This window comes from Pagrus major, chromosome 16 (genome assembly GCF_040436345.1).
Source record: "Pagrus major chromosome 16, Pma_NU_1.0".
Lineage (NCBI taxonomy): Eukaryota > Metazoa > Chordata > Actinopteri > Spariformes > Sparidae > Pagrus > Pagrus major.
The window spans coordinates 8,058,642-8,075,096 of record NC_133230.1 but is presented as its reverse complement, the minus strand read 5'-3'; the positions used below and the strand labels follow the sequence as shown (position 1 = coordinate 8,075,096).

The 16,455-nt window shown below is 40.6% G+C and overlaps 1 protein-coding gene across 1 annotated transcript in view; it reads right to left on the bottom strand.

The window, feature by feature from the left end:
- stag1a (STAG1 cohesin complex component a) overlaps positions 1-15,981 on the bottom strand; it is a 42,750-nt gene extending 26,769 nt beyond the window's left edge. The window contains exon 1 of the mRNA XM_073483795.1: positions 15,828-15,981. The gene's annotated coding sequence lies outside the window, so the exon portion shown is untranslated. The remainder of the gene's footprint in view (positions 1-15,827) is intronic.
- Between the last annotated feature and the right edge of the window lie 474 nt (positions 15,982-16,455).

Below are 16,455 nucleotides of genomic sequence, written 5' to 3'. Positions count from 1 at the left end.
CAGAATATGGCAACATTGCCTTAAAATAAAATTAGGATATTTTTAGGCTATATCAGGATGCTCATCTCCTTAAAAGCACTTCATTAATACCAGGACTGGGCGACAAAATAAAATATCATGATACTTTTGACCAAATACTTCAATCTATATTGATTGAGTATATATATTCTTACATCATGATAACGATATAATAATATACGATATAATACTTTATAATGAGCAGATGGGAGCAGCTCAGAGTTATAATTCCCACTGTTTTTAATTTACTGAGCAACGACAATGAAAAAGGACCAGAATAGGTTTCAGGTTCAGTCTCACTCTGTTTGCATTAACAGAAATACATTTTCTGGTTTCGAACAGGTGGCAAATACAGAAATGGCTACTTTGTGTGTGAGGCAAAGAGAAAACTGGAAAGTATATGATTTTTAAAAAACATATGCCCTGGCACACCAACTGCATCTTGTAGGAGGTAATGCTACGTCTTAGGACCTTTTCAGACAAGGAATATGCGACACTGCCGGCTTCATCAATCTGTTAAAGTGTTGGCGTTTTGCCATTCTGACATTTGAATACAGTGAAATTACTGGTACTTTTTCTCATCAGTGTCATCATTTAAATCTATTAAACAGCAAATACTGTTGCCTCTTTTACAACAGCAGACCGTGCACAAGCATTGAATGAGAGGATGTTTAGTTGTTTCCATTTGCTATCATGCTGTATGTGAAGTGTTTTGCAGGATGTTCATTTAATCATCCACACAGTTGGCATTAATGAACATGGAAATTCTTGGAGAGGCTGTTAGTCTTTTGCCCTGGTTCCATTGTGAAGGGAAAATAGTTTTTACATACTGATCTGATAGGAGGAGGTAGATCTCCTCACCACCTTAAAATTGACCTGTTCACAGTGTTTCCCTCACAGATTGAGAAAATACATTCATAACAATGATCTTAGAAGCTAGTACAAGCCGTGCATTTAATCTGCCTCTCTCTGCATGTTTCACCTTGAGCTGATGCAGCCTTCACGTCAATCTCAGGGCCTTTAATTCAAATGTGTGTGATGTTTTGAAGGCTTAGTAAGATTGCTGTCGTGACAACACTTTAAAGTGACCAGGGTTACTATTTAAGAGCAGGTTAAACTGCTGTCAGATTAACGTAAAGGAACGTATATCTGAGAGGGGCTTTGAATTTATATTCCTGTGTGCCCACAGTTCGGGTGTCAATGTGTGAACTACAATTGCTTCAGATGAAAAAGTATGCGAGTCAGCACAAAGCATTTGTGTCAGGGAAGAAATATCAAGACAGATGCAAACCAAACAGGTAGCGATTTACTGGAAGATCAGACGCGACTGATCTGTTTGTGAATAAAGGGAACAGAAACAAGAGATGGCAACAGCAGGCAGTAACCTGCATGATCTGTACATGCTGCAACAATAACCAACTACAAACAGGAAGTTTGAGTTGTCTTGTGACTCAGCAGACCAGAGGCATATGTCACATAATCGCAATAGCTTCAGTTCATAATCACTTCTCAGCCTTAACTGCTTGACACCATGCATACTTACTCTCAACAGGGCTCTCTGTGGCTGCAGAAATTAAGTCCTGTCAACCTCAGAAAGGCAGAGCTGGGAGAGTTCAAGTTTGGTGTGATGAAGCATTCACTCTAGCACCTGCCAGCTCAAATTAAAACGGTAATAAAGTGATGTTAACATCTTTACGACCCAGGGCAAATACTAGTTTAAACACATGGCTTTCACTTCTGCACAATTCAAAAACCATGTGGTTAAAACTGATACAAGGCAGACAGAGAGATGGCAGCCATAGTACTTTAAAACTGTATTGTGTGCACCTTCTTGATCCCCTCACTGAACCTACTGTACATTACAACAGCGTTTAGCATTAAGAGTGCCTCGGAAAACAGCACATTAAAGACTACTTAAATCATTCCTGCTGCCACAACGGCAGTCTGCTCTCTCCTCCTCCCTGGAAAATATGTAACTGAATGTGTTTAGGGCCAGATGTGGAGAGTGTGTCATCACTGATCTGGAGGGAAAAAATAAGGATGTACATGTTTGACTTATGCACCACAAATGTGTGCAAAGACAAAGTTTTATCATGAAACAAATATTTGACTATTGACCGAGCTAAACTTTTATCCGACAATCACTTACTGAGTGCCCTGGCACAACCCAGTCAGCCAATGACGTGGCCATTGGGGAGCTTCTGTGGTCTTAGGCTCATTTATGCTCCTTTTACATACTCGGTGCCCGGGCAAAGTAACGTCATACAGATGTTTACAACTTCCCAACAACTCACATAACCGCTCCTCAAAAAAAAAGTTTATTTAAAAACTTTGTCCTCTTGTCTTGTGGTCGTGTCTCAATTGAACTATTGGCTACACTGCTACACTGCCCCCAACGACTACTGGAGGTACTGCTCCGTTGGTCCGTATCCGTAAGCTTTCAGAAAAGGTGAAGACATACGGACGAAATGAATGCAGAGTACGAAGAGAAGGCTCCGTCCGTATCCACATGCATATCTAACGTCCCACACTGTCGGCACTAATTGGCGGCTTTTCTGACACTTGTGTTTAGCATGGTTTCTCCCTTTATTCGACTCCGCATCTTTACCAGTGTCATTGGTTATATCAGCAAGAGTAGTGTCAAAAAACACGGTTTGTTTATCTGCAGCCACAAGTCTTCGAGTTTCCCTCTTTGAATGAGGAATACAGACTTAGATTTTACAGTGTACAGTTACAGTGGCCCAGACACAGGCCACAAGAGGCACGTCAACAGTCAAGCTAAAAAATGTTTTTTTTGGCAATATTGCAAATGAGATATGGTCACTATTTTAGCGGCATTTCAATTTCACTGAAAAATATAAAAAGTAATGATGGTGATGTGTTTTTTGCTGTTGTCTGAACCTAAAAAAATTAATGTTTTCCTCATTCTTCCCTCACGCCTGCAGAGTATGATTTGATGTTGCACTTCATCGTCATATTGGGATTTCATGTAGTATTCTGATTAATTACTAAGCCCTAAGCAGGACAGTCATAAAACTCTGAACTACTAAACTAAAAAGAGTCAGCAAGCTCTCGTGCTTTTCCAAAACCAATGTAAAATTAAGGCCATCCAGAGCCTGACTTGTGTGCTTGTACCACAATCGGTCCCTCCGGGCCACCGCTACAAGCTGAACCACCAAGACAATAATTGCACTTTATCATGCTGCCAGCCTCCATACATACTGCAAACGAAGTGCCTTGGCCTTATACAGTGTAACAGCCTTGAGGCCAACTGTGGCCGTCTGGTTTAACCAGATTATGATTATGTCACACGGGAGATTACCCATCCGACACAGAGTCACAGAGTCAGACACATCGTCATGTTCCTGCACGCACGCACACACGCACACACACTCACAAGCAATGCACAGCCATCTGTTATTGCTACAAACTACTGTACACTCGTTCTCTGCAGCACACAAAGCCTGATCTTAGCACAAAGCAGGGGAGGGGAAGGATGCTGTGTGAAACTGCACAAACTGATAAAATCTGTGTTGAAAAATAGATTTTTCCCCCCCCCCACAATCTCCTGAGAACTACCTCTGTGAATAAAGGATAAATAGATCATAAGGAAAAAAAAAAAAAAGGGCAAGGCTATGGAACGGCATAAAAGAGACGGATAGAGGAGGCAGCGGATGTTTCTCCCCCTCTCTGTGCAATGGCTGCCTGCTTGGCTGCAGCTGACGCAAAATGGAGCCGTGAGAGCAGGGAGGAAAATGAGGAGGGGAAAAGTGAGGGGGCAAATAGGAGGAGGGGTAAGGTGGGGAAACAGGGGGAGAAAGTGTGACAGCAGCACAGAGGGGAAGAGCAGCAGAAGAGAAGGAGAGACTCATTTGTTCTTCTCTCATCTGTCTGGGCTCCCTCTCTCACCTTGGCCCCGATTTTTTGTCTGCCTCATATTCACTTGTAATAGAGGGGCAGACACACACTCACAAACACACACACACAAACACACAGGCTTACACACAGCCCTTGCGGAGGCCATTAGTTCTCACACCCATTATTACTACCTAATGATCTCGCGGCACGTCGAAGATTTTCACAGGAGCAGGAGAAGCCTGCTAATCTGAACAGTCAGAGCAAAAAAAAAAAAAAAAAAATGGTGTTATGTAGCGATAATGTAGAGGCAAGCTGAGGGGAATAATGGGGACTGCCCAGATATAGACTTGAGTGTGAGGGAACAAGAAGACGAGGCTACAGAGCTTTGGATGAAGCAGATGGCTGATTTAAAACAATGCTTCGAAGATGTGATGTACTAAAATCCCAGCCAGGTGTCTGACACAAACGGAGAGAAGGAGCGTGGCTAAAAAAGAAAATCGCAGGAATCATAGTGAGAGGTACATTCAATAATGTTTTGAGATGAATGTCTCCTGCTGAGGGAGTTGCAACAGTTTTGGGGTGTTGGGAGCTGTTTGTTCATTTCAGACAATCACATAAAGAAAAGATTGTTACTTCAGAGTGGAGCCGAGACAGATTCAATCACAAGATTCGTCAAATTTCAGAAAATGTAGTTAACGACATTGATGATAATCATTTCATCCGTTCTGTCATTTATAATATGTAAACACCAAACCCTAAAACCTGAGGTGTTTCCTCTTTTCATATCCCCTAGTATCGCATTAGAAAAGGTTGACGGAAATAGCTAAATTAAAAGAAAGTCCTCAATTTCACAAAAAGGCTTTAACACTCACAGTATTCAAGCGCTTACTAGGGTATGGAAACACCTTTTACGAATAAGTTGTCTGATGAAACTACGCGTTGGTTAGCCTGGCTTCTTTGCTCCAAGCTAGCATATGGAAACATGCTTAATTCACATTTCATTTTTTGTGACATTTCGAAAGTCTGCTTCAAATTCTCTTCACAACAAGATGGAAAAACGGGTATTGCTACCAAGATGAACATGCATTATTTCGTGAGGCATTGTGTAACATTTAGGTAGGATCCATCAACTTATCTATGAACATGCAAAATAATCTCAAGAAGTAGAAATCTTTCCGTTCTTTCTGTAAAGACAACTAAATGTATCATATTTGTCAAATCTTAATCAAGTCTTGGCAGTTAAAGTCCATAAGTCGGTGTAGCTGGTGTTCAATTAAGGCTTCAACCTCGACTAAAACTATCAACAGTTTTAGGAAACTGTTCGCAGCAGGTTTGTCTGATGCTGTGTCCAACTGTTGTGCTACACGTGGATAATGTTGGCAGGAATAGTGCAGTCAGTGGGGAATAAGGAAGGAGGTTTATGGGTAAATAATCTGTTGGAGTCAGCCAGAGCGGGCAGGGAAACCCCTTAATCCTCTGTACACAGGCTGAAACAGCAGATGGGGTCTGAGTGATACAAACTAATGATGTCTCAGGGCAGGTTTGCGAGGAAATCTAGCCCGTCACATCTCCACTAGCAGGAGACCTCAAAGCGATTCATCTGAAGTCCACAGAAACATGTTCACTAGATAACACAGCTTTGTTGATACGGTCCAAGCATCAAACCAACTTTCTTTCCTTTGCTGCTCTACAAGGCTTTTCCAGACCTCAGTTTTATTCAGAGAAGCTTTTGTGAGACTACCAATTGTTTTTTTTTATATGGTAAAGAGATTTTCATGATGACTGTCTCCAATCCCAAAAAATATTTGCACATTTACAGCTTCCAGACCTGCAAGGAAGCCCTGTCAAGCGCTCACTTTACAGAAATTCTGTTTTCATCTTGCGACCACTTCATTTTCACTCTGTAAAACCACAGAACTGCCTTGGCACAGGCCAGTGAATCAATATTAAATAAGAGTGTGTACAAATAACACTGACCGCTGAGACACACACAGCCACAGCTGATGCTGAGGAGGTGGTATTTGCTGGTGCTTGAAGCTGGTTGTTAACCTCGCCTGTATAAATGACACCTAGAGGATTTGCGGGTCTGAACTGGTGCCAAACTTAGATCTGGCTGCTCTGACAACTAAAATAAATTCAAATAACAACTCCAAACCTTACGAAGCCACGGCGAGAATTTACTAACCACCCCAAACATCGAGCATCTAAGCGCAACATTTCAAATATCTGCCTTTGAAACTGGAGGAATCCTTTAATGCCCCACAAAGAGATCAATAATGTATCACAGCCTTTCTTTTCCATTCATAAAAACCCATTCCCAACGGAGACACAGACACAATTTTCAATCAATGTTTTTGGAAATCCAGGAGTTTCACTTCACTACCATACTGTTGGCCAATGCTCCAAAAGAAATTCTTTCCACCCAGGAGTTATTTGGTGAGCTAGCATTGAGTTCTCATGCTGGATCAGCCTGCCAGATGATCGTCAAGCAGCTCTACAGCCTGGCTTTTCACTCAAATGTCTGATTATTTCTTGCATTTGTTATTGTCTTTTATTTATTTTATTTTTCATCATTTAATAGCACATTGTAATACAGTCCTGTGAAAAATTACTAACATGCATCTATTTATGGACAGTATTTACCAGCAGGTTTAACTCATAGTACTCCTCATTTATTCCACATATGGATGCCTCAATGGAGGAGTAAAAGCTGTCAACAAAGTAATAAATAAAGACTTAAAATGTCCTCATATCCGACTACGGCTACATTTTAATGTGTTATGAATCATAGTCATAGAGTAAATTAAGTTTATGCACAATGTCTGTAGTCTTTTCTAGTGTATTTCTTACAGCAGTTGTTCCCAACCAGAGGTATTTCTGCTGTTGCCAGGATATATTTTCACCCGTGTCCATTTGTTGGTTGTTTGTCAGCAGGACTACAGAAAAACTACAAAACGGATTTCCATGAAACTTGGATGGAGGATGGGTCTCAGCCCAGAATAGACTCCATTGACTTCTGGTGCGGATCCGGATAAAAGGATGGATCCAGGAATTTTTTCCCACTTTCTCCAACATTGTGAGACATTTGACATTTTGGTTAATTTCACAAGGGAATAATGCATGGATCTTGATGAAAAAAATATGCTGTACTTATTTTGCTGGTGTGTTGAGCCTTGGCAGAGGTATGCACTCTACTGAGTGCCATTCTAGTTAAACTTTATTTTCGAGAGATGTACAGTGCCAAAAAGCTGAAATATAAAATAAAGAATTAATAAACTGAATTGAAGAAAACATCCCCTAATTGGGCTAACTTTAACAATTTATTTGGGTGTTTTAACACATTTGAATTGCAAGTAACAGTGTGTGAAAACTAGTTATCAAGATACTACTCATGTGGTAGTACGAATGCATGAAAATATTGTAACATTCACTATTATAAAGGGGCTCAGTATAAGTCTAAGGGGTTACTTGAGATAATCTGACAGGGCTGTGGGGCAATGTCTTACAAAAAATGATCAGAACCACCGTCTAACTGTGTTCAAAGTACTGTAGTAAATGTATGGAGACCTGCATCTGCTTCTTCACACAAAAGCTCAGTGTTCATACGACCTCAAACTCTCCCCTGTGTTGAATGCGAGTGAAGCGCTGGTGGCAGCCTTTTTCTTAGAGCCGTCTGTCTGAGGCTCAGTCTTTAATAAGGTGTTCCAGTCTACAAAGCTCCACTTTACAGCGCTGATGTAAAAATGAACTGCTGTCAGTCTCAACAGAGCAGGCAATCCAAACACAGACTGGAGCATCAGTTCCTCGCTGTCCTAACGGCCCACCAACACCCATTCAAACATCTTATAAAAAAGTGAGGAACACACCATTTTCAATCTTTTAACCATCTAATATGATTTATTTCATGAGCAATTTTCATCAAATAGTGGCTGTTAATATATCTGTGGTACCTGTTTTCATGCCCCAGATATAACATAACATATCTGATGCAAGCGGGCCAATAATAGCAGTCATTATATTCCTTTATATTAGTTGAACTGTCACAGGAACCATACCACATGCTTTGGCATTTTAATTGGATGTTTTCCAAGCAAAGGAAATGGCAACACAGTTTCACCTATTATGCTGCCAGAGAGAGGCAAGTTTGTGGTTGCAGTGGGCTTTAACAAAATGAAGAGATAGCAAATTAACACATTATCACAGATCACATTAACACCATTCAGAATAACACTAATTACCTTGGTTATTTTTGGGTTGTGTTACCATGGATTTACATCCTATTGAGCCACTGTGTGGTTGAGATTTATGATTCATTAGAGGCTTTTATGAGAGCACAGACAATGGTGAAAAATCCAGAATCTGAACATGAGCGTGCAAATGTTTTTCAGTTTAGAAGTTTAAACTCAGATTTAAGGTGAGCACAGAGAAACTTTCCCCTGTCAGCGGATGAATGTGAAAACAGCCTTCTAGCGTCAAACTCTGCACATACATCGCTTAAGGCCCTGAGGGTCGAAAATCCAAGTAAAGTAACGATAAGCAAAACTCTCGGCTGCAAAATACATTTCAGAGTCAAAAGTATAATGTATCGGAACACCTTTCACGATTTAAACAATAATTTCTTAATGCTGTAGCTGTTAAAGTGCTCGCATATGCTGCTAGTTTAACCTCCAACAATACATCATATTGTATGTCACATATAAAACTCTCTTTTCAAAAATACCCAGGAACCTAACTAGTCAACAGAGGCATTTTTATGTACGTTTACATGCTGTTAGCTGAGCAGCTTATTAGCCATCTGGCTAGCTAAATGGCATTAGCAGAGCACTTTTCACTGATTAATTTTTTTATTTTGTCACTCGTTCAGCAAGCTACGGTGCAGGGCGAGACATGGTAATGTTTTTCAGTTAGATAAGAAGGAGACTAGCAGGAACGCTAATGTGGGTTGCTGTTTAAAATCTGTGGTACTTGTGTTGCCTGGCTCAGTCTGACCGCCTGCTCAGCCTGTGATAGATGCCAATGTTACTGATTTATAGAAGATTCGATGGCTGTATTGCAATGCGGTCAGAGGCGTTATAAGAGAGGAGATTCGCGACAGTTTCAACAGATTTGGTGCAGCTGGAGACAGACTCCTAATGAGCATGGAAGATGAGGATATCACGCTAATGCACAGAATTACATAGAAGGGTGTCGTAATTCAAACATAACATGGGGTTGTTGCCAAGATGGCTGCTGAGTGGAAAGACTTGTGGAAAGACAGTCTCTCTTTACATAGAAGGGGAACCTATTCTGTCGAATTAATACAGAACTAGGGGGCGACATCATGAAACCAAAAAAAATATACGATATAAGTTTCTCGCTTCTGGTTTCCGATTGTTTCTTTCAAAGGAGAACACAGGACAAATGATTTACAGAGCATTTGTGTATGCTTGACCAGCCGAGCAAATCAGAACAGTGTAAAGCCAGCCATCCAACTCTGAAACCAATTTTCAAGGCCAGAGGAGTCAGAATAGTTAGATCAGCAGGAGCAGAAGGCTTTGGCTGAGACTCATAATTGCACTACAGCAGCAGTATGTTTGAGTCAGATCCAGGACTGGGTTTTATGAAAAAAAGAAGTGTCTTTCTTGACGATGGAAAGTAAAACCATAGTCTTGTTTCTACATTCTTGACTCTTCATTAAACTAGTAATAGCCACTGGCAGCTGGTGGCTTGGCTGCATCAGCAAACACACTTGTGCGTTAGCTGCAGGTAAAAGCAGCTTGCTCAGCCTAGCAACCACTGAGCCATGTAGGAATACCAGAGAGACATCACAAACCTGTAACACACACATACACACACACACACAAACGAGACATGACGTACCTCATCTCATTACTGCTCAACCTGACAGCTGAAGAGCATTACTTTAACAAATATCCTCTGACTGCAGATTCTACTGCTCTTGTCGTACTGGAAATATCATGTTAACTGAACCATCATTGTGTCAACACTGCATTAGTCTGATATCTGACAACATGCAATTTTCCTTCCCAATTTCCTTAGCAATATCCAACACACTCTTTTTAGTAAAAATTCAGCATTGTAACACCACTGGTGGTGTGGTAAAAGATGAGCCCCGGCCATGTGTTAAGCACAGCTAGCACGCATTATCACTTTGAACACAAGCCAGAGATCCGTTGTAATCCTTTTTAATGTGTGTATAAACATCTACAGGGGGAAACTTCCCAGCCTGTACACATGCTGCGGTCGGCAGCTGTTCCTGTAACCTTGTTGTACTTTTGATTTACGGAGGGGTCGACAACTGTGTGTGAAAAATATCGGTATATTGATACAGACCAATGCTGAATCATGATTCAAACACTGAAACAGTTTCATTTTCAGAAGTATCGATACATCAGTACCAGCTGCACCCACTCACTCTCTTCTGAAGGTCTAAACATTGTGAAAGAAGCTCATCACATTTTCGAGGAGCCCAAAGAGTCATCTTCAAATTGCTTCCTTTGTCCAACCAACAGTCCAAAACCCAAAGACTCTTTGTTTACTGTCATAAATGACAAATCCCTACATTTAAGCTGGTATCAGTTTTAAAATTGCTTTAAATGGACTTGAATGATTGACCGATTATCAAAATAGTTGGCAACCAACTTTCTTCCGATAAACCATCGATTAATTGACTAATCTCTGCAACTCTATTAATGGATTTGTATATAAAAGCATTAGCAATGTTGCCATATACCATACTTCCAAATACGCACATCTCATAGTTAACTAAATGGCACTCAGCTAAGTGCATACCCGCCAGCCACCTAAATACGCCGGATTTTTCCTTAGAGATCCATGCTTTATTCCCTGAGAAATTAACAGAATTTGAAAAAACGCCCTATCTCGCAATGTTAAAGAAAGTGAGAAAAGGTTCCTGGATCTGTTTTTTTATCCGAATCCGTACCACAAGTTAATTAAGTCTATTCTGGGCTGAGGTCCATCCTCCATCCAAGTTTGTAGAAATCTGTTTTTGTAGTTTTTGTATAATCCTGCTGACAAACCAACCAACCAACCAACCAACTAACAAAGACATGGGTGAAAACACAACCTTTTTGGCAGGGGTAATTAAATGTACATCTTGGTCAGCAGCTCTTCACACTTTGGCACCTCCTCATTGCTGATCACACTCTGCTGTGCATAACATTTCCAAACAATCAATATATTCCTTGATGGCGCCTGAGTTTTCTGTGCTAGTGTAATAGCTTTTGAAAAGGTCAGAACAAGTAGGTGACACCCCTCTAATGTCTTTGTAATGAGGCTGCAAAGAAATGATGTAAGGCCAATAAATCTACAGTACATCATGTTGAAGCAGTAACACAATGAAACGTGCCAAAACAAAGAAACCAGCTACTGTTTCCCAGCTTTTTAAAGTGCAAAATGATTCAAAGTTCAAAGTAAAGTTAGTGTTTTCAGTCTCTAATGTGATTATGTTTTTTATTTCGCCTGTGATGCTGCTTCTCTACAACTGTGATGTATAAAAACGGGAAAAAAATGCTCTGAACTCCTGCTGGATCTCATTTCAGCAGCCTAGAATTAAGTAAACAAACTCATCCCAGCTTTACACAAAGCTTATTGCTGACCTGACCTTAGTTGCCCTGCACCAAAAAAGTGACAACAGCAACACAGTTAATTACACAACAGAAACCACATTACAAGGAACGCCTTAACACCAGCCAGGGGTGACAGAACTATTTTAGAAAGCTTTACGCAGGTCTGTTTGCACACTAACAAGAGCAGACTTCAGGGCTGATAATAATTGCAGCATCATTTCACCTAGACAATAAGGTGTCACATGCATTAGCATAATGTATTTCACAGCAGCACCACACTATTGAGTTAAAGGGGAAATCTCTTATATCTGCCTTATTCTTTTAGTTTATAGAAGAAAACTATACTGTATTGATTTTATATTGCGTGGAATTAACTCAAATCTCTATCTTCAGTATCCGTTTTTTCTTTGACATTCCTTCCACTGTGCTAAAAAACGCCAAAGGCTGGAGGAAATATTCTCTCTATGGCCAACATTTCAACATTTTGAATCAAGGTCACCGTGTAATAGGCTCTGACAAATGTCAAAGCCATTACATAATCTCCTTGGCTGTGTCATTATAAGCATATGGCTCGAACAAAAAGCCCACTGCAGTTGAGTGTTGAGAGCTTCTGGCTTAGTGACTATTAGATGGCACACTTCATTATGCATTATTCATTGTCTTCATACTTGTTTATACCTTTATGTTTAAAACAATTAACAGTATCTCTGCTTTTATTGGGATTAATTCATAAAGTAAATGTTCTAGCTATTTTCTTTCCTTCACAGCAGCTGCCCCAAAACAAACACATTGCATATTCACATCTGCCCATAATTACCTTTAAAATGACAACAAACAACAGTATGTGTATGTCCTACTAATAAAAACCATTTTCAGTCTTTTACTATGGGAAGAGCCAGGGCAAACAGCCAAGCAATTCAAAGGATAAAGAAGGGAGGAGGGATCTGTCACCATTTTTTGTTAACCCTGAATGCTTTCTTAAGGTTTAAACAATGGCACACTCTTCATATCAACCACCTTTAGAGAGTTATGCAAGAAATGCCACAAGATGTACGCTTCAAACTGTTTCACTTCCCAAACCCAAGGAAAGGACAGGCTGGCGTGTAAATAAACATTTATTATTGTAATCCACAAACAGAAAGGAAAACTTAGAAAGTATCTCTTCTTCAGGTTAGCAAGACCAACTATACACATTTTTATTAATGTGGATGTATGAAGCAACAATTTGTGAACCAAATAAACTGTGTTCCTTAATTGGATGTCTATAACACAACTGTAATTGTGTTTTAGTAAGTCCAAGTGCTACAGCAGCATACAATAGGCCATAGACATGCTCCTGCTTGAAATAGTGAACAACATCCGCAATGTAATCTGACTTGTATGTGCTCATGGGGCTTGTTGTGCATCTTTACATGGAGGAGGGGCAAAGGTCACGTTGTGTGCTATTTGTGTGTGGGAACTGAGGATCTCAAATATCTTTATACATATCACACTGAAGAATCCTGATAAGGCAATGAGAGAAAACCCAAGATTTTTCCAGCTAACTACTCAGTCTACTCAGAGCTGTATTCAGATCTTATCTTTGCACATGACCACACTATTCAAGTAGGGTTTTCAATACATGCAAACAAGTCTCAAGATAAGCACCAGCCACAAGCCAGACGGTAAAGTATGCAACTGGCGTGTGGATTTGCTTTACTCACCAGCCAAAAAACAAAGGTAATCTATTGGGTGGCTGGTATAATTCACAATTTTGCACCCTGCATGCAAAAATATTAAATTGTTCTTGTAGCCTATAATAAATACAAGAACCCATTTGTGAGGAGAGATAAATTAATTTGCGTAAGCAATTTATTTATACATTTTCTGTGTGGGAAAAGTGGGTCATAGTTAATAATATTGTGCAACGAATGACGATAAAACAGGACATGATATAATAATGTAATAATCAAGCCAAACACTGCACTTGACAGACTCTAGGAGGAAGTTAAAAAAAACAAAAAAAAACATATTCACTTCCACTGTCACAGATGCTGTGATTGGGATGAGTCATTTTGCATTTGCATTTAAGTTTCAGTGAAAAAAAAAAAAATCAATAAAAATGATGCTGATGTGATTTTTGCTGGGCTCTTTTTCAAACAAGCTTTTTACATTACATCAGGAGAATATGATGTGTACGACCAGACATCTCTATAGGACCACAATGATTCATTTATAATGGTATGTCTTTGTTACACATTTTTCTTTTATCAATAAGTTGAAGTTCCTCCAATTTGGATATTGTGCTTGGCTGCATTGGGATTTCCCAAAGCTAAATTCAATAATTAATGTTAGAATGGAAATCTGATGATTTAAAACTAAAACAATTTAAAAAGAAAAAGAAAATTGGCAACCATCCAAGACTTTTTCCATTCAGTTTCAACTGTGGTAGCTTCCCCATTTCATCCAACATCTCTGGGTGTATTAGACCATTTTGTGTAATGCTGCAAATCAATGAGCAGCACTGCTTCTGAAGTAATCTATTTGTCAGGTGTTTAGTTGCCGGATTTGCAGAAAACACATTTAGTTTTTCTGTTGATGATGCAAAATCGTGATATATAGTGCTATCGTGATTTAAAATTACATTCATCATGAGGGTTTTATCTCTATTGGTTACGCCTTCATTAGGAAGCGAAACTGCTGATAACACTAATTCGTAAAGTTATTCAGCCGCCTGTTCCGACAATCAGAGATGGGCTTCAATACAACCAAAATACTGGTATGAGAAAACGTACATAACTAAAATGCAAATAATTCGTAGCCCTTTGGTAGCCTGAATATGGGTCGGATTTTGTTGGACCAGTTTTTAAATAGCGACAGGAGAGAGCTCTGCTATTGAAAAAGGTCATTATTTTGCATTATTCAGTTTGCTATTCAAGAAAATTGGTATTTACTTACTCCGAACATAACCTAATCTGATTTTGCATTGAACATAGACCATGTCAGTGGTTAAAACTGTGTTGTAATGGGAAAAAGTGGGGGAAAATGGAAAAAATGATCAATAATTAACTGATAGTTGAGGCAGCAGACTTCAATTTAAAGAAATTGCTTTAAATTTGTATCCCTTTCAACAGCAAAAGGGATAAAAGTATTTCTAGAGGGGGAAAATGAAATTCTCACAATGTTTCACATGCGGGTTCTGCAAGGATGAAGGATAAAAAATGACTTGTGCAGTGTGGGGTGGAAACATTGAGTGATAATGGAAGACAAGTTGGCAGGCAAGCGGGCTGCAGATAGCGATCCAAGACAGCCTGGATGAGAAATCACATGGCTGACTGTAAACAAAGCAGTTATGCAACAATCTGAGATTCATGCACACTGCCAGGAGGCACTCTCTGACCCACTGTGAACCATCCCAAAGCTGCACAGCGGAGGGTGAGCTGCACATAGGGTCTGAGTGTGGGATGGGGAGGGTGGGTCACAACAAAAAAAAAAAAAAAGAGAAAAAAAAACTGGATCCCATTTAGACCTGTGGGGACGGCTGGTGGAGCCCATCCCCCCTGATGTGACTCATGTTTCCCCGCTCAGTGTTGCCTGCTTCCCGCACAGAAGGGGGCGGGAAGAGGGGGGGAAAGAAGCGCCATAATAATTATAATAATAATGCAAACACTGTACTAAAAAGCAATCACGTGCTGTCATTCATTAGAAAACGCAACATGCTTTTATGAGGCGTGCGAGGAGTCACCACTACTCTGAAAAACTTGGAAGGCAAGAGGGGGGATGTTGACACGAGAAAAAGTAGCAACAAGGAGCAGCGTCCATGTGTCTTTACATTGTTGCCTGCACATCTTCTGAGTGTGCACGGAGGTGAACTACCTGGCGAGGCTGCTGGGAACTAAAGTGAGCAACAAGGTTGTTGCATTTGAGGTTGATGACAAACCAAAGCAAAAGAGAGGACGCACCGCATCGTAGCGTACAATCATAATACTGGGCTGTGCAAATGAGAGAAGGTGATGCTCTGAATCCTGCCTCGCAAAGAGCAAGAAAACACGTCACACCGCATGGCTCTTTATTTGTTGACAAGCCAAACTCCAGCGCCGGATGGAAATTGGGGGGGTAATAACAGGCCGGTGCTGCGGCAGCTTACTTGCCCCCTCTTGCAAGTTGCCTTGCCCGAAATTGTAGGGGCTAGCTCCTGGAGCTAATGGCTCTGCTAGGCTATAATGTAACTGAGGAAGAGCGAGAAAGCACATTCACCTCCGTTAGCCGCTAATGCCCATCCCCCAACCAACCAGTCTTCCCCTGTCTGCGTCCACCATCTTTAATCTGTGCTCCGTCTCCCTTCCCACCGCACAAAACACGACAAAAACCCGAGACACTCACCTTTAACGACCATCCCCGAATCGATTATCACCTTCCGGAATAATAAATCGATTTTCGTTTTAATATTGTGCGTATTTTAATATTGAAAATTGGCCGTGCGAGCGGAACCGCGCCTTGAGAGAAGAGCAGCAATCCTAAACCGCCATCTGGTGGTATTTTCCTCTCTGTGATGCAGCGGGAGCGGCGCAGCCTCAGACCGAGACACAGCTGCCCCCTGGCGGACACACTGAGCCGCGTCGGGCACGCGCCTCAGGATGGGGGTGCACGAGCACGGGAAAAGGGAGGGACCGCAAGACCCCGCAACACAACGCTCGCGGGGACGCGCACAGGAGAAGAGAGACTCCCCCCTTTTTTCTCTCCCTCTCTCTCTCAGCTCAATTATTAATTTGACAAGGCTGTCTAATTGAAATGTAAAGCACTCTGAAGGGTGTGACTCAGAAAAACAACACACAGTTATTACCTTTAATACACATTATGTTATAATAAAACCACTATGGCTTTAAATAAGTCACAAAATCCTTAAATAACACCAGAGGAGATTAAAGGATATATTCATGAGATATAATAGAGCCTGTCTAAACTGTCGGGATGCAAATAATTATGGTTTTTACTCTTTATCTGTGTGTTA